The sequence below is a fragment of the Aulonocara sp. 'chitande type north' Nkhata Bay genome, linkage group LG14 (genome assembly GCF_057382095.1).
Source record: "Aulonocara sp. 'chitande type north' Nkhata Bay isolate Kocher_YH1m ecotype deep benthic linkage group LG14, A_spYH_male_GT1.1, whole genome shotgun sequence".
In the NCBI taxonomy this organism is placed as follows: Eukaryota; Metazoa; Chordata; class Actinopteri; order Cichliformes; family Cichlidae; genus Aulonocara; species Aulonocara sp. 'chitande type north' Nkhata Bay.
In genome coordinates this window covers 2,529,499-2,548,016 of record NC_141357.1, presented here as the reverse complement: position 1 = coordinate 2,548,016, position 18,518 = coordinate 2,529,499, and the positions used below count along the sequence as shown (strand labels likewise).

Sequence of the window (18,518 nt, the reverse complement as noted above, 5' to 3'; positions counted from 1 at the left end):
TGAGCGAACACACAAACTCCCTGAGTGGTCTCTTGGACCACTGTGAGCAACAGCAGACGTGTGCACTGTGGTCACGCCAGCATCCAATCCACCCAGGTTACATGGTTTATTAAAATAATCAAATTACAGCATTTATGTTAGACGACTTTTAATTAACTGCTTTAGCCCACTTACAATGATTTTTTTTTTTTTTTAAAGAAATCTTGTTCATGACCTGTGCAGCATGTTAAAACTATTGGAAGTAAAAATAACTTAAACTCCAATTTTGAAAACACAACTTTCTAAAAAAGAAATTTATGAAGCTCTGACTCATATCATGAGTATGAGTCTGTGGTCTGGGAGAGAGTCTGTAACTCTGTCTGCAAAATACAGTAAATAATGACCAATGCTGGGCAGTTAATTATATAGTTACTTCTTCAAAAAGGTAACTGAGTTATGCAAACAACAACATTTTTTGCAGCTGTTTACCTAAAAATGCAGCCAAGGCGTTTTTTTTTAAATAAACATTTCAAGCTATTTACAGAACACAAATTATTTGTGCCACTGCAAAAAATAATTCCTGTCCACTATGAGATGAAGGAGAACAACAGCCTGATACCTGCAGGCCTGACAGCAGCAGACGTATCACTGCTGTAACACCTGTAACATTCAGCAGTCGCCTCATTGTTCTGACACACAACAAAACTATTGACTACACTACACACTAACTACACACTAACTACACACTGACTACACACTAACTACACACTAACTACACACTGACTACACACTAACTGCACACTAACTACACACTAACTACACACTAACTACACAAGATTTGCGCTAAACGTCGCAAATCTCTCACATCTCAAAAACACGCCGTCACTCCTGTTTTTACCGTTTCTTCCCACAGTAAATATAAACAACGACAGTATTCAGTAAAAAACAAAGAAACATTGCAGATATTTTTATCATAACTCTGGTTTTACGTGGCCGATCAACACAATTTAAAACTGGTATAAAGTCCACACTTTTCCCTCAGTTGTTCCGTGGATGAGCCGAGGTCTCCCCTCTCGCCGCCGCCTCTGAACACACAAATACAAATTGCATGTGAAGCAGGAGGTGCAGATTTTTTTGCTATTGTTTTCTAAATCCAGGCTTGATCACGTGGAGGTATTTGGAAAACTTTTTTTGGCCAGCGGACGACTGTTGTCTCGCAGAAAGTCAAATCAAATGTATGCGATACACAATCAATTCACAAGAACACATTTAAACAGAAGGTGCCTGATTTCAACTAAACTAAATCATATCATCACGTTTGGTTTTTTTCTTCTTTCTTGTTTTTTTTTTATTTTTAAATTAAGCATCTTCTAATGAGAGTGCAAAAACAGTAAAGAAAGAAAAAAAGAGACCTCTTTCCTCTCGATGGAAAAATGCACCATGTCGACCAATTTTTTTAAAAAAAAGTCAGCATCTGGGATTTGGTTGTTTAGGAAGAGGGGAAAGCAAGACAGAGATCGATAGCCGGTTTTGAGATGTGGGAGATTTGTGACGTTTAGCGTGGAGTGTATAGTTAGTGTGTTGTGTAGTCATAGTTTTGCTTTGTGTGTCAGTGAGGCCACTAATGACTGTCACAAAGGCACATTGCAATGTAAACACTGTCACCAGGTGAAAACAGGAGCAGTGCTACACCTGTTGTCCTCTTGTGGTGGACATTTTTTTTACTGGCACAAGTAGTTTGTGGGGCATCTTATTGTGACACCTGATTGTTCTTTCATTTTAGTTATAGTAGTATTTTTAAATGGTTGTACCAAATTTTAAAAATGCCAGATGTATTGGTTGCATTTTCAGATAAATAGTTGTATATGTTTATAAAATGTGTGCACAACTTTTAAAAATGTACAATTTATATTTGCATTTCAAGTTATAAAAATAATTTACTCAACATGTCTGTGGTTTTGACAGTAAAAAAAACCTAACTACTAGGATTTTATGGGTTTTTTTTTGTGTGATTTCAGATTTCTAGATTTCGAGAACAGTGGTTCTCGAAATGTGGTTCTCGAAATGTTTAGGCTTCCTTCACCCCCAGCACATCACATAACCATAGGGCAAGAATCCAAATTGAATATAGCCTGAATATAGCGCCACTATATACTTTTTTGCTGCATAAACCATCTTCTTTCAGCTTTGGTAAGGTGCTCACTGATGTCCAACTGAACCCCTCTCCCTCCAACTGGTATAATTTTATATCCATAGCTGATCATTTTTAATTAAAGAATGTATCACACCAGAATTGGACACGAGAAGTGTGGACAATGCTGCCTTGTCTGGCAAGTCTTGATTTCAGCAGGACATTTGAACGGCAGGATCAGAATTTAATGTGAACAACATAAATGCATGGATTAATCCTGCCTGTTGGTAGAGGAAAGTTTGGTGAAGCACGACAGAAGATTTTGTTCCTGATGAAGGAAAACAAGACAAAGAGTGCTGAATTAAAAGAACCGTCTGCCCAGCTTCAACGCGCGAATGCTACTATTAGGGAGATGCAAAGGGATCTCCAAAACATGGAGCAAAAGAATCAGGCTGTCACGGTTGTTAAAGAGTGGACTCAGGCGCGGAGCTCAGAAATAATGACAGTGCATTTATTTACAGTGCAGCAAGGTGACAACAGTTCAAATGTGCAACAATGGTGATAGTGCGTCCCTCCTTCCGTGTAAGCCCGTGCGTGGTAGTGAGTGCCCGTCTCTCCTCCAAGTGCTTCCTTAGTGTCCGTGAATCCTCCGTCAATCCCAGGCTTAGTGCAATACTCCAGCGCTGTCTGTCGCTCAGCCACACCATTAAGTAGCCCTGCTGAAGATGGTAGTTGATTGGCAGCAGCTGGTGGATTGACCGCGGGTGCGGCAGCTCCGGGCGAAAGCACTTCCGGGTCGGTACATTGTAAATAGCTGTACTTTGTGTGAAGTTGTTTTAATAAAACAAAAAAGAATAGTATATTTGTTTGTTTTTCTTTATTATAGATCTATTCACATGTACACAGCAATCACATAAAAATGAAATGCAAACTATTTACATCGCACCACACAGCTGTCATCAATCTTTAACCACAACATGAAACATTACAGGCTATTTAGAGCAGCACGTTGTTTCCAGAAGTATTTCCCAACAAGTTCAGGAAGGCACACTTTACGAAAGAAGTCTTGTGCTTGCTTTAAGCGCGGTTTCCAGAAATCCACAGCAGGGAAGACGCGAGTCACAGCAAGGTCTCTCTGTGTCCATGTAACGGAGCGGAAAGGCTGATTTTATTTCCAAGATGTTTTGTGTTTTTAAAAGGAAGGAGACCTTCCTAAAAACGGGCAGAGCAGTGGAGCCGCCAAGGGAAACACACAATTTAAACTGTAAGATTAAAAATATAATTTATTATATTTAAATAGTTAAAAATGTAAGATAAATTAAAACAACCTTGGCCAAGGGATAACACAATAAAAATCAATAAAACACAACATTAAAAGTCCAGTGGAATCCACCACAGCATAAAAGTCCCAGGGAGTTAAGAAATCCAGCGAAGTAAAAGGGAAACCCAGCGGAGTCCTCTCCTTCCTTTCCGCATTCGCGTCTTGATATGCTAGAGAAAGGGAGGAGCGGCAGTCACTATTCTTCCGGCAGTTTTTATTCAATAAAAGGGGATAAGTCAAAGACTTACCCCGGGTGGGCAGAGCTCTCAACTCCGCCCGCCGCTCTTAAAAACTGCAAAGCCACACAGCCGTCCCGTGCCTTCCGCTGGTGCTGTCTCCGCTCTCCCCGCTGGTACTGTCACTCTCTGCACTGGTGCCCTGTGCGCTGGTACTGTCCGTTCTCCTAACGCCCAGCTCCACCAGCCCCTTCGGCTTGCAGGCGCTGCCGCCTGGCACCACTTACTCCTGGCCGTCTCTCAAGCCTCTCGGTCGAACCGCTTCCTTTGGTCTGCCAGGCCCTCTTATTGGCCTCTCTGGGATCTCTCGCAGGTGTGAACAGTTTATTATCAGGTAGGGGCGGAGTCTTTCCAGGACAGGTGTTCAATTTAAATAAGATAAAAACATGCAATAAAGCTCATACAAACAAACCCAATATACAATATTAAAATATTAAAACAGATAAAACATTGCAAAACATGCACAATAAAAACTCTAAATAACTTGTCCCGTTTCACCCCGTGACATCCACACAACGAGGTCACAGTGGCTGGCGCCCGTAACAAAGACTCAGCGTCTCTGTTGTGTAAACACGCCAGTGATTGGGGTAATGTGGGTGAGTGTGTAGTGTAGTTGGTGTAATAGTTTTCGACTCCACACAGTCACTGCTTTGCTGTGCTTCTGCAGCGTATCCAGTAATGGTGACAAATCCTCCAGCGTTGCAATAGGAAGCTGCTCTTAAGCGCAGAAAGAATTGTTTCCAGGGATTTCTATTTGTATCCAGCTTGGCGTGCAGGATCCTTTGTGTAATCTATGCTTACATATGTATTTTACACACAGACAATGTGAAAAATACAACACATTGCTATGGATTGATGCTGAAAGTGCTAATTGCACTAAAAAATTTAGCTGAAAAAAAAAAAAACACCAACTAAATAGATAAGCATGTCTGTTAACAAAAAAACCCAAACGCTTTACCCAACTGGGGTTTTTCAACTACCTCAGGGACAAAGCTTTACCAAAATCTTCCAACTCAGACCCTGTGACAAGGTCTGTGAAAACCACGTTTTTATGCCTGAAATACTACAGTACTACACTCCCACCAGATGAGCTCATGCAGCCTGTCACGAACCGGGACATACAACCATGACAAAACAGGAGATGCACACACAATTTATTGTGTTATTAATTTAGATGAACTGTGCTAATATAGTATACCAAAATGAAAACAATAACTCAAATTTCAGATATTTGAGGTAGTGCTGAAAATAATGGTGCCAAATAAGGCAAGAAAAACATATTTTAAAGGTGAAATATAGAGGTCAAATCAAAAATAGTCAAGAACGGCCAATTCTACCCTGGACCACAGAGGGTTAAATTTGAAAACGGTTTAAAAACAAACAAACATCCCCATTCTAAAATGTCATGTGACAATCTGATTCATAAAGAGTGATGATGTCACAAGGACATGTGATGATGTCACAAGGACATGCCTTTGATCCTTTGAAGTTTTTCTATAAATAGGGGTCAGGAGCAGCAAGTTTTAGTCAGTTTGTTCGCAGCCTTCAAACGTTCGACCAGAGATACATTTGAAAGTATTTGTAAACCTCTTCAGAGTCACTGTGCACAGGATTAAAAATGGATCCACGAGAACACCAACAAGGAATAAACAATTTTGCTGCCTCTCCTTCGAGGTCTGGCCGGCCACTCACTGCAAGAGGTAAGCCTGATATGACACGATCCATTGGTGCCTCATCAGTCCAAAGGACATTACAGGAAAACTCCGACCTACATGCAAAAATTAAACAAATTGAAGAAGAGAAGCTTCAACTGGAGGAGAAGTGCAGACAATTGGAAGCACGAAATCAAGAGCTGGAAAAACAACAGCAACGCCAGCCTTGCACAAAAATTATTAGTGAGGCCTGGGAAGTAATGTTTGGTAGAGCACGAGAGAAGATTTTGGTCCTGATGAAGGAAAACAAGACAAAGAGTGCTGAATTAAAAGAAACGTCTGCCCAGCTTCAACGCGCGAATGCTACTATTGGGGAGATGCAAAGGGATCTCCAAAACATGGAGCAAAAGAATCAGGCGCTCCAAGGAACGCTTGATGAAGCTATGGAACAAACTGCACAAATCCTCGGACAGAAAAAGGAAGGGGTCACACAAATGCAGGACCAACTCAAAGGCATAAAGAAAAAATACGAAGTGCTGAAAGTCAGGCTGGATGAAACAGAGTGCAAAAATAAAGAGCTTCTTCAAGAGAAAGAGCAACAGGAAGAAGAAAAAAAACGTATTCTCCAGGACTTGGAGAGAAGAAATGAGCAGTTAGAAAAGATGCACGAGGAAAAACAACAGCAAAATACAGACAACCGCAATCTATTAAAAGAAATGGAGCAAAGATGCCAGAAACTTGAGAAGGAAGTTGAAGAAACAACCGATCAGCTGAGAACCCTCATCCTAGAGAAAAAAGTGGTCGTGGAAAAGCTCATGGAAAAGAAGAAAAAACGTTTCCGCTTCTTCTGGAGGAGGGACACTCCTGCTTTTTCTACTTTTTCTATTTTTTCTACTGCAGATGTCACCTCGTCTCCCTCCACCTCTGTTCCATCTTAATTTTCACCTCTCCTCTCCCCTTCTCTCCTAACACTTCTTCCCTCTCTCCTTCATCTTTTTTCACCCCAACCAGTCCCGGCAGTTGACTGCCCCTCGTGAGCCTGGTTCTGCCGGAAGTTTCTGCCCGTTTAAAGGCAGTTTTTCTTCCCCACTGTCGCCTAGTGCTTGCTCAGAGGGGATTGTTGGGGTTTTCTCTTTTCTTTTTTTTCCCTTCTTATTACCATTTTCCTTTATTTACCGATTTGTTTTGTTTACTTTTCTTTTACGTTGTTTCTTTATTTACTTGTTTAACTTTTTTTCAACTTATGTAATAAACTAATAAACCAATTGAATTTATCCTCTGCGTATTTTACATCTAATCTTTAAAGAATATTTCCAAAACATCTTCAAACATCACGATCTGTCTTTTGTTTGCTTGTTAAAACCCCGTAAATGGTGAAGTAAAAACCCTGTGATATGGTTTAAAACATCAAAATAGACTAAACAACTAGTCTAAAACCAAGAGACACTTAAATATTAAGTTAAACCTCTGGGGTCGCCGGACGCGTCGGCGCGTCAAAATCACATGACCAATTTAAGACGACACAGCTACAAGATGCACCGATTCAGAGGCTGTATCCCAATTCAGGGTCTGCAGCCTTAAAGGCCGCATTTTAAGGCCGATTACGTCACAGCGACGCGACGAAGGCCTAAAAATAAATGTTGGTTTCAGTTCTATGAAGCTTTGAGTATTTTGGATTAGTAGCACTGCTGTGTTTGTTGCATCATATTGCTGTAATTGTTTATATGCTTTATATATTCTGAGGTAAGTTGATCGATAGTGTTACATCATATTCTATAAGGATGTTATGTGTTTGTGTACTTTCTGCCCAGTTTGACCCATTTAGCAGAAGCCAGCTTGGTTCCACTTGCCTCTTACCCGTGATTTCAGTGGAAATTTCAAATTCAGGATCTGACACACACTGTTTCATGTCCTACACAGTTCTTGCAAGTTCATAGAAATTTGTGCCTGCCCGAAGGGTAAGTTTCATGTTGGACTCATGGTTCTTTGTTAGTCCAGTTTAGGACAATGTCTCTGACGTATGTATCATATCAAATATATGTCATATCAAAACAACCCCACACCTGCAGTTGTTTCAGTTTTTCACAGGTGTTTCCTGTCAGCCGGTCAACCTCACTCAGGTGGACATCCATATCAGCCAACCAAACGACAAGCTCCTCCCTCTGTGCTTCATATCCCTCCCACTCTGAGACCAGGAGCTGAGAGAGAGAAAACAAGGGTCAATTATAAAGAAGAGCGAAAAGTGAAACCTCCTGAGAAGGTCTGACTCGCATACCTGCAGTCGACCTATGATTGGCGTTCACGTCATCCCAGCGGCGGCCGCACTCCCTCGCCACTGCCAGCAGCCAAGTCTGCAGGGTGCCCTGGAAGAGCAGAGTTAATGTTCGACTCCTCACATCTCCAGTGGTTGTACACGTTGTCATTAACGTGGCTTCACTCCACATCAGCCGCTTTGCTAAAACACCGGTGTCAGCACATAAGGACGCTGTCAGCCTGTCAGCTACGTTGATTAGCTGCGTATATACGAATGTGAATCGCATCATTGGCTGGACTGTGGGATAAGGTGGCCTCGTTCTGATCCCATACGGGAGCAGCCAGTCACTCACTGACTAACACTGCAAAATAGAATTGTTAAAGTATTAATTTTAATTTCAATTCAGGTCAGAATTATTTTCCGTGCGCAACGCAAATTTTCTGTGCGCAGAGACCGTGCCAGCAGTGCGCAATTGCGCACGCGTGCAGCTTAGAGGGAACATTGCACTGTAGGGATGTTTTCGGCAGCAGGAACTGGGAAATGACTCAAGGATGAGGGAAAGAGCAATGCAGCACCATACGTAAACATCCTTGATGATAACTTGCTCAAGGGCACTATAACAGGACAGTGATGCTAAGCACACAGTTAAGATAACAAAGGAATAAATGGTATATGCCACATTTCTCTAGAAGGCTCTGCTGTTTTTCCTGCAGCAGCACGCAGCTGTCCGAGCGGACGTTTGAACAGTGGAGAAGTTCCCACGTGAAGAACGACGAACAAAGTGCCAGCCACTGCAGCACCATGCTGCCTTTCCAATACAGTTACATTAGCAGATAATTTCCTTTTCTCGGGATGTAACGGCCACTAAACACTTTGCACACACAACACATTTACAGTAAACACTGCACACATTTGCTTTATTAGATTTTTACAGTAACGTTGCATTTTAAGCCTTTTAAATGGTCAAATAAAGTATATAAATATATTTCAAATGCATTTTATCTAACCATCAAAGTCTTAAGTCTCACAGATTTCCCTTTGGTAAACTGTCTTTCTGGGGGAATAACAGCAATGACAATGCAGGTGTTCAAGTACTGCTGACATTCCAAAGACTTCCTGTCCCCTCTAAATGACAAAAGCATTATTCCACAGTGTCAAGGTAACAGGATGAGCCTCATCTGCCAAATGCAAAATCAAATGTGATTTAAAAAGAGAAATCGAGCTCTTAGTTTCTTCCAGGTGCTCGATGTGTGTCCATATGCACCACACCTGCAGAGAAAACATCTGTGAGAGAGTTCTCCAGTGGACCGTTTGGGTTCATGTTTCAGACACATGAGCGTTTGCCACATAACCTCAGCTGACAGAGCCAGCACTCGGCCTGCAACCAGCAGCAACATCCCCACATGCTGGATCCACAGAGGCAGCTCCAACCAGTGGGACAGCCCTCCCACTGGCATGGATACAGCCACACAGGGAGGCAAGCCGCCCACCACCCAAACTCCCAGAGGTGTCCGAAACCCCGGCAGCAAGACATTTATGTGGAGCTGTGTACCAGCACTAGCTCAAACACGTTGGCAGGAGGATTACCATTTGCCATGACAGCCTGTACGAGTGGGGGGCTGCTGCCGAAGCTGTTCTTCCACTGCGCCCCCGGGTGTTGTGGTTATCCATGAACACACACCACTCCAGTGCAGACACCATCCAACCCCACAGCAATTCAATGCACCACCGCTGTTAGTGTGGCACAAATGTTAAGGCGGCAAAGAACTGCAGAGTTTTTCTGATTCCTCTCGTGTTTTTGTGATTCATCTGCCCCCCCCCCCTCTCATTTCCCCCCATTCATAAGCTCCTCCTCCAAGTACTCCTCCCATCTTCAAAATACTCTCTCCCTCTCTGTCCTTCTGCACGTCCTTTTCAGCTTAATGTCTCTGTTGGTTGTTTTCTCCTTCCTCAGTCTCCACCTTCACAACTCATAATACGCCTTTACTTCACCTCGCTGCTTATTCCACTTTACTTTTGAATACTTCCTCATCCCACCACCAAGCCTCCTTGTTCCATTTCCTCTGTGCAGAGGCTGCCCCGAACACCTCCTCAGCAGGTTGATTACGGCTTTAGTCACCAATACCTCATCTCAAGTCTTTCCTGACTTCTGCACAACATTTTTTGCTGGTATTTAAGTACAGCCTCGTTTTCATCGCCTTGTGCATGTGTGATGATGTGCTTCAAACGTAAGACCTTAAGCAGCAGACTCCATAGCATGCCTCTGCCCAGGTTATCGACAGCTACATCCAGCCATGCTGCAAACCTGGAGGTCAGGCCCAGCCTCCTTGCCAGCCAGCCGTCCACTGCTGCACAGAGAACAGTGGGGCTTAGATGGGATTAAACAGTTCTTATCTGCACTAAGAACAGTGTGAAGCTCATATTCAAGCAGCCCATGCAGACAGTTCTTACTTGTCATATGGAAAACACAAGTGATAAAAACTTCATCAAAGCTTAATGGACTCCGCCATAATATATTATTGCTTATAGATAAAAAGCTGGTGTCAAAACATCATCACCAGGACCCTGAATTCACCCGCAATGTACATCAGGACAAAACATGGACTCACAAAGACCAGCACCTTACTAATACCTTAATAATGCTTAATAGTGCAGCATTGTTATAAAGTGCTACACTTATTTCCTGAACGTTTACATTAGTCACACATCACTGTCAACATTATATTCAAACAGACCATTTATACTATCATATATAACTCACTGTAGCTAATTCATTTCTACGTTACTCCCTTCCTTCTTTGGTTATTTCAGCACTACCTGCACAGTTACGTTGTTACATTATCTGTGCAAAATCGACAAAAATCTGTTTCTTCAGTTATTTATAAAGATCTGTTCAGGGTTTACGGATGGGTGACAAATTAAAGGAAAACTTAGCAAAGTCTCTTAGTACAGTTTTAGGATTAAAATAGGAGCTTCCATGCTCTGTGAGAAAAGAAGGAGGACAAATCAGGCCTGATTGTTTAAGACCTTGTATGTGAGGAGCAGGATTTTGAATTCTGGATTTAACAGGAAGCCAAAACAGGAGAAATCTGCTCTCTCTTTCTAGTCCCTGTCAGGACTCTTGCTGCAGCATTTTGGATCAGCTGAAGGCTTTTCAGGGAGTTTTTAGGACTTCCTGATAATAATGAATTACAGTCGTCCAGCCTGGAAGTAATAAATGCATGAACTAGTTTTTCAGCGTCACTCTGAGACAGGATATTTCTAACTTTAGAGATGTTGCACAAATGGAAGAAAGCAGTCTGACATATTTGTTTAATATGTGCGTTGAAGGACATGTCCTGGTCAAAAATGACTCCAAGGTTCCTCACAGCGTTACTGGAGGCCAAGGTAATGCCATCCAGAGTAAGAATCTGCTTAGATACCATATTTCTAGGCTCTTCAGGGCCGAGTACAATAACCTCAGTTTGATCTGAATTAAGAAGCAGAAAGTTAGCGGCCATCCAGGTCTTTATGTCTTTAAGACATTCCTGCAGTTTAACTCATTGGTGTGTGTTATCTGGCTTCATGGACAGATAGAGCTGGGTGTCATCTGCATAGCAGTGTAAATGTATGCTATGTCTTCTAATGATGCTGCCTAAGGGAAGCATGTATAATGTAAACAGAATTGGTCCTAGCACTGAACCCTGTGGAACTCCATAATTAACCTCAGTGTGTGAAGAGGACTCTCCATTTACATGCACAAACTGGAGTCTATTAGATAGATATGATACAAACCACTGCAGCACAGTACCTGTAATACCTACAGCATGTTCTAATCGCTCTAATAGGATATTATGGTCGACAGTATCGAACGCTGCACTAAGGTCTAGCAGGACAAGCACAGACATGAGTCCACTGTCAGAGGCCATAGAAGGATCCTTTTAAATAGTCCAGAGTATGTGAAGCATTGTGGGTTAATTTATTATTAAACTGAGGCAGATAAAGTGCTTGAAGTTTACAGAATAAAGCGCTGTATGGTTAAAGGTAACTTTGAGTCTAAAGTGCCTTATGTGGTCAGTAAGACCTAAAAAAAAGTATTTTAAATAGTCTTGAAATGCCCCTCTTCACATATGGTACATGTATGATCAACTGCATATACCTGCTTAGGAGAAATGCAGAAATTATTCAAGTTATTTTCAGCAAAGTCATTCAAAAGTTGTGCTCACAGATCCAGCGAGCTAAGCAGAGGGTGCATTACCATCAAGAGATACACGCAGTGAGTAAAGAGGGAGAAACACTACTGGTAAGCAGCCCATGCAGCAAACACCAGCCAATCCTGATGTATCCTGAAAAACACAGAGACATGACAAACTGAGACTCACACAGTACTTGATACACTTAAGGCCAGCTCACAATTTCTACACATTTTTCAAGTGTGGTCATTCTGCTTCAGCAGCTTCCCAACACACCGAAATGCTCCAGCAGGCAACAAGCTGCTTTATGTTCACAGCACCAGTTAAGTGACTCGTTATACAAACACACAGCAATGTAACACAACTGAGTGTTTCTCACCAACTATATTCGGCCAGTAAAGCAGTAAATTGGTCATGTGATTTTGACGCGCCGACGTGTCCGGCGACCCCAGAGGTTTAACTTAATATTTAAGTGTCTCTTGGTTTTAGACTAGTTGTTTAGTCTATTTTGATGTTTTAAACCATATCACAGGGTTTTTACTTCACCATTTACGGGGTTTTAACAAGCAAACAAAAGACAGATCGTGATGTTTGAAAATGTTTTGGAAATATTCTTTAAAGATTAGATGTAAAATACGCAGAGGATAAATTCAATTGGTTTATTAGTTTATTACATAAGTTGAAAAAAAGTTAAACAAGTAAATAAAGAAACAACGTAAAAGAAAAGTAAACAAAACAAATCGGTAAATAAAGGAAAACGGTAATAAGAAGGGAAAAAAAAGAAAAGAGAAAACCCCAACAATCCCCTCTGAGCAAGCACTAGGCGACAGTGGGGAAGAAAAACTGCCTTTAAACGGGCAGAAACTTCCGGCAGAACCAGGCTCACGAGGGGCAGTCAACTGCCGGGACTGGTTGGGGTGAAAAAAGATGAAGGAGAGAGGGAAGAAGTGTTAGGAGAGAAGGGGAGAGGAGAGGTGAAAATTAAGATGGAACAGAGGTGGAGGGAGACGAGGTGACATCTGCAGTAGAAAAAATAGAAAAAGTAGAAAAAGCAGGAGTGTCCCTCCTCCAGAAGAAGCGGAAACGTTTTTTCTTCTTTTCCATGAGCTTTTCCACGACCACTTTTTTCTCTAGGATGAGGGTTCTCAGCTGATCGGTTGTTTCTTCAACTTCCTTCTCAAGTTTCTGGCATCTTTGCTCCATTTCTTTTAATAGATTGCACTTATCTGTATTTTGCTGTTGTTTTTCCTCGTGCATCTTTTCTAACTGCTCATTTCTTCTCTCCAAGTCCTGGAGAATACGTTTTTTTTCTTCTTCCTGTTGCTCTTTCTCTTGAAGAAGCTCTTTATTTTTGCACTCTGTTTCATCCAGCCTGACTTTCAGCACTTCGTATTTTTTCTTTATGCCTTTGAGTTGGTCCTGCATTTGTGTGACCCCTTCCTTTTTCTGTCCGAGGATTTGTGCAGTTTGTTCCATAGCTTCATCAAGCGTTCCTTGGAGCGCCTGATTCTTTTGCTCCATGTTTTGGAGATCCCTTTGCATCTCCCCAATAGTAGCATTCGCGCGTTGAAGCTGGGCAGACGTTTCTTTTAATTCAGCACTCTTTGTCTTGTTTTCCTTCATCAGGACCAAAATCTTCTCTCGTGCTTCACCAAACATTACTTCCCAGGCCTCACTAATAATTTTTGTGCAAGGCTGGCGTTGCTGTTGTTTTTCCAGCTCTTGATTTCGTGCTTCCAATTGTCTGCACTTCTCCTCCAGTTGAAGCTTCTCTTCTTCAATTTGTTTAATTTTTGCATGTAGGTCGGAGTTTTCCTGTAATGTCCTTTGGACTGATGAGGCACCAATGGATCGTGTCATATCAGGCTTACCTCTTGCAGTGAGTGGCCGGCCAGACCTCGAAGGAGAGGCAGCAAAATTGTTTATTCCTTGTTGGTGTTCTCGTGGATCCATTTTTAATCCTGTGCACAGTGACTCTGAAGAGGTTTACAAATACTTTCAAATGTATCTCTGGTCGAACGTTTGAAGGCTGCGAACAAACTGACTAAAACTTGCTGCTCCTGACCCCTATTTATAGAAAAACTTCAAAGGATCAAAGGCATGTCCTTGTGACATCATCACATGTCCTTGTGACATCATCACTCTTTATGAATCAGATTGTCACATGACATTTTAGAATGGGGATGTTTGTTTGTTTTTAAACCGTTTTCAAATTTAACCCTCTGTGGTCCAGGGTAGAATTGGCCGTTCTTGACTATTTTTGATTTGACCTCTATATTTCACCTTTAAAATATGTTTTTCTTGCCTTATTTGGCACCATTATTTTCAGCACTACCTCAAATATCTGAAATTTGAGTTATTGTTTTCATTTTGGTATACTATATTAGCACAGTTCATCTAAATTAATAACACAATAAATTGTGTGTGCATCTCCTGTTTTGTCATGGTTGTATGTCCCGGTTCGTGACAGGCTGCATGAGCTCATCTGGTGGGAGTGTAGTACTGTAGTATTTCAGGCATAAAAACGTGGTTTTCACAGACCTTGTCACAGGGTCTGAGTTGGAAGATTTTGGTAAAGCTTTGTCCCTGAGGTAGTTGAAAAACCCCAGTTGGGTAAAGCGTTTGGGTTTTTTTGTTAACAGACATGCTTATCTATTTAGTTGGTGTTTTTTTTTTTTTTTCAGCTAAATTTTTTAGTGCAATTAGCACTTTCAGCATCAATCCATAGCAATGTGTTGTATTTTTCACATTGTCTGTGTGTAAAATACATATGTAAGCATAGATTACACAAAGGATCCTGCACGCCAAGCTGGATACAAATAGAAATCCCTGGAAACAATTCTTTCTGCGCTTAAGAGCAGCTTCCTATTGCAACGCTGGAGGATTTGTCACCATTACTGGATACGCTGCAGAAGCACAGCAAAGCAGTGACTGTGTGGAGTCGAAAACTATTACACCAACTACACTACACACTCACCCACATTACCCCAATCACTGGCATGTTTACACAACAGAGACGCTGAGTCTTTGTTACGGGCGCCAGCCACTGTGACCTCGTTGTGTGGATGTCACGGGGTGAAACGGGACAAGTTATTTAGAGTTTTTATTGTGCATGTTTTGCAATGTTTTATCTGTTTTAATATTTTAATATTGTATATTGGGTTTGTTTGTATGAGCTTTATTGCATGTTTTTATCTTATTTAAATTGAACACCTGTCCTGGAAAGACTCCGCCCCTACCTGATAATAAACTGTTCACACCTGCGAGAGATCCCAGAGAGGCCAATAAGAGGGCCTGGCAGACCAAAGGAAGCGGTTCGACCGAGAGGCTTGAGAGACGGCCAGGAGTAAGTGGTGCCAGGCGGCAGCGCCTGCAAGCCGAAGGGGCTGGTGGAGCTGGGCGTTAGGAGAACGGACAGTACCAGCGCACAGGGCACCAGCGCACAGGGCACCAGTGCAGAGAGTGACAGTACCAGCGGGGAGAGCGGAGACAGCACCAGCGGAAGGCACGGGACGGCTGTGTGGCTTTGCAGTTTTTAAGAGCGGCGGGCGGAGTTGAGAGCTCTGCCCACCCGGGGTAAGTCTTTGACTTATCCCCTTTTATTGAATAAAAACTGCCGGAAGAATAGTGACTGCCGCTCCTCCCTTTCTCTAGCATATCAAGACGCGAATGCGGAAAGGAAGGAGAGGACTCCGCTGGGTTTCCCTTTTACTTCGCTGGATTTCTTAACTCCCTGGGACTTTTATGCTGTGGTGGATTCCACTGGACTTTTAATGTTGTGTTTTATTGATTTTTATTGTGTTATCCCTTGGCCAAGGTTGTTTTAATTTATCTTACATTTTTAACTATTTAAATATAATAAATTATATTTTTAATCTTACAGTTTAAATTGTGTGTTTCCCTTGGCGGCTCCACTGCTCTGCCCGTTTTTAGGAAGGTCTCCTTCCTTTTAAAAACACAAAACATCTTGGAAATAAAATCAGCCTTTCCGCTCCGTTACATGGACACAGAGAGACCTTGCTGTGACTCGCGTCTTCCCTGCTGTGGATTTCTGGAAACCGCGCTTAAAGCAAGCACAAGACTTCTTTCGTAAAGTGTGCCTTCCTGAACTTGTTGGGAAATACTTCTGGAAACAACGTGCTGCTCTAAATAGCCTGTAATGTTTCATGTTGTGGTTAAAGATTGATGACAGCTGTGTGGTGCGATGTAAATAGTTTGCATTTCATTTTTATGTGATTGCTGTGTACATGTGAATAGATCTATAATAAAGAAAAACAAACAAATATACTATTCTTTTTTGTTTTATTAAAACAACTTCACACAAAGTACAGCTATTTACAATGTACCGACCCGGAAGTGCTTTCGCCCGGAGCTGCCGCACCCGCGGTCAATCCACCAGCTGCTGCCAATCAACTACCATCTTCAGCAGGGCTACTTAATGGTGTGGCTGAGCGACAGACAGCGCTGGAGTATTGCACTAAGCCTGGGATTGACGGAGGATTCACGGACACTAAGGAAGCACTTGGAGGAGAGACGGGCACTCACTACCACGCACGGGCTTACACGGAAGGAGGGACGCACTATCACCATTGTTGCACATTTGAACTGTTGTCACCTTGCTGCACTGTAAATAAATGCACTGTCATTATTTCTGAGCTCCGCGCCTGAGTCCACTCTTTAACAACCGTGACAGCCTGATTCTTTTGCTCCATGTTTTGGAGATCCCTTTGCATCTCCCTAATAGTAGCATTCGCGCGTTGAAGCTGGGCAGACGGTTCTTTTAATTCAGCACTCTTTGTCTTGTTTTCCTTCATCAGGAACAAAATCTTCTGTCGTGCTTCACCAAACTTTCCTCTACCAACAGGCAGGATTAATCCATGCATTTATGTTGTTCACATTAAATTCTGATCCTGCCGTTCAAATGTCCTGCTGAAATCAAGACTTGCCAGACAAGGCAGCATTGTCCACACTTCTCGTGTCCAATTCTGGTGTGATACATTCTTTAATTAAAAATGATCAGCTATGGATATAAAATTATACCAGTTGGAGGGAGAGGGGTTCAGTTGGACATCAGTGAGCACCTTACCAAAGCTGAAAGAAGATGGTTTATGCAGCAAAAAAGTATATAGTGGCGCTATATTCAGGCTATATTCAATTTGGATTCTTGCCCTATGGTTATGTGATGTGCTGGGGGTGAAGGAAGCCTAAACATTTCGAGAACCACATTTCGAGAACCACTGTTCTCGAAATCTAGAAATCTGAAATCACACAAAAAAAAACCCATAAAATCCTAGTAGTTAGGTTTTTTTTACTGTCAAAACCACAGACATGTTGAGTAAATTATTTTTATAACTTGAAATGCAAATATAAATTGTACATTTTTAAAAGTTGTGCACACATTTTATAAACATATACAACTATTTATCTGAAAATGCAACCAATACATCTGGCATTTTTAAAATTTGGTACAACCATTTAAAAATACTACTATAACTAAAATGAAAGAACAATCAGGTGTCACAATAAGATGCCCCACAAACTACTTGTGCCAGTAAAAAAAATGTCCACCACAAGAGGACAACAGGTGTAGCACTGCTCCTGTTTTCACCTGGTGACAGTGTTTACATTGCAATGTGCCTTTGTGACAGTCATTAGTGGCCTCACTGACACACAAAGCAAAACTATGACTACACAACACACTAACTATACACTCCACGCTAAACGTCACAAATCTCCCACATCTCAAAACCGGCTATCGATCTCTGTCTTGCTTTCCCCTCTTCCTAAACAACCAAATCCCAGATGCTGACTTTTTTTTAAAAAAATTGGTCGACATGGTGCATTTTTCCATCGAGAGGAAAGAGGTCTCTTTTTTTCTTTCTTTACTGTTTTTGCACTCTCATTAGAAGATGCTTAATTTAAAAATAAAAAAAAAACAAGAAAGAAGAAAAAAACCAAACGTGATGATATGATTTAGTTTAGTTGAAATCAGGCACCTTCTGTTTAAATGTGTTCTTGTGAATTGATTGTGTATCGCATACATTTGATTTGACTTTCTGCGAGACAACAGTCGTCCGCTGGCCAAAAAAAGTTTTCCAAATACCTCCACGTGATCAAGCCTGGATTTAGAAAACAATAGCAAAAAAATCTGCACCTCCTGCTTCACATGCAATTTGTATTTGTGTGTTCAGAGGCGGCGGCGAGAGGGGAGACCTCGGCTCATCCACGGAACAACTGAGGGAAAAGTGTGGACTTTATACCAGTTTTAAATTGTGTTGATCGGCCACGTAAAACCAGAGTTATGATAAAAATATCTGCAATGTTTCTTTGTTTTTTACTGAATACTGTCGTTGTTTATATTTACTGTGGGAAGAAACGGTAAAAACAGGAGTGACGGCGTGTTTTTGAGATGTGAGAGATTTGCGACGTTTAGCGCAAATCTTGTGTAGTTAGTGTGTAGTTAGTGTGTAGTTAGTGTGCAGTTAGTGTGTAGTCAGTGTGTAGTTAGTGTGTAGTTAGTGTGTAGTCAGTGTGTAGTTAGTGTGTAGTTAGTGTGTAGTGTAGTCAATAGTTTTGTTGTGTGTCAGAACAATGAGGCGACTGCTGAATGTTACAGGTGTTACAGCAGTGATACGTCTGCTGCTGTCAGGCCTGCAGGTATCAGGCTGTTGTTCTCCTTCATCTCATAGTGGACAGGAATTATTTTTTGCAGTGGCACAAATAATTTGTGTTCTGTAAATAGCTTGAAATGTTTATTTAAAAAAAAACGCCTT

At 41.7% G+C, this 18,518-nt stretch overlaps 1 long non-coding RNA gene and 1 pseudogene across 2 annotated transcripts; both read right to left on the bottom strand.

Annotated features, from left to right (window-relative positions):
* Positions 1-2,954: 2,954 nt before the first annotated feature.
* Positions 2,955-7,990, bottom strand: LOC147313871 (uncharacterized). 2 transcript variants are annotated; one of them, XR_015124580.1, is made up of 3 exons: positions 7,595-7,990; positions 7,383-7,517; positions 2,955-4,014 (listed from the first exon to the last, which is right to left on the bottom strand). It is a non-coding gene; the product is annotated as an uncharacterized LOC147313871 (long non-coding RNA). The 2 variants fall into 2 exon arrangements; XR_015124579.1 differs by lacking the exon at positions 2,955-4,014 and having other exon boundaries at positions 6,188-7,517.
* LOC147313870 (uncharacterized) lies at positions 7,991-12,488 on the bottom strand (annotated as a pseudogene).
* Positions 12,489-18,518: the final 6,030 nt, after the last annotated feature.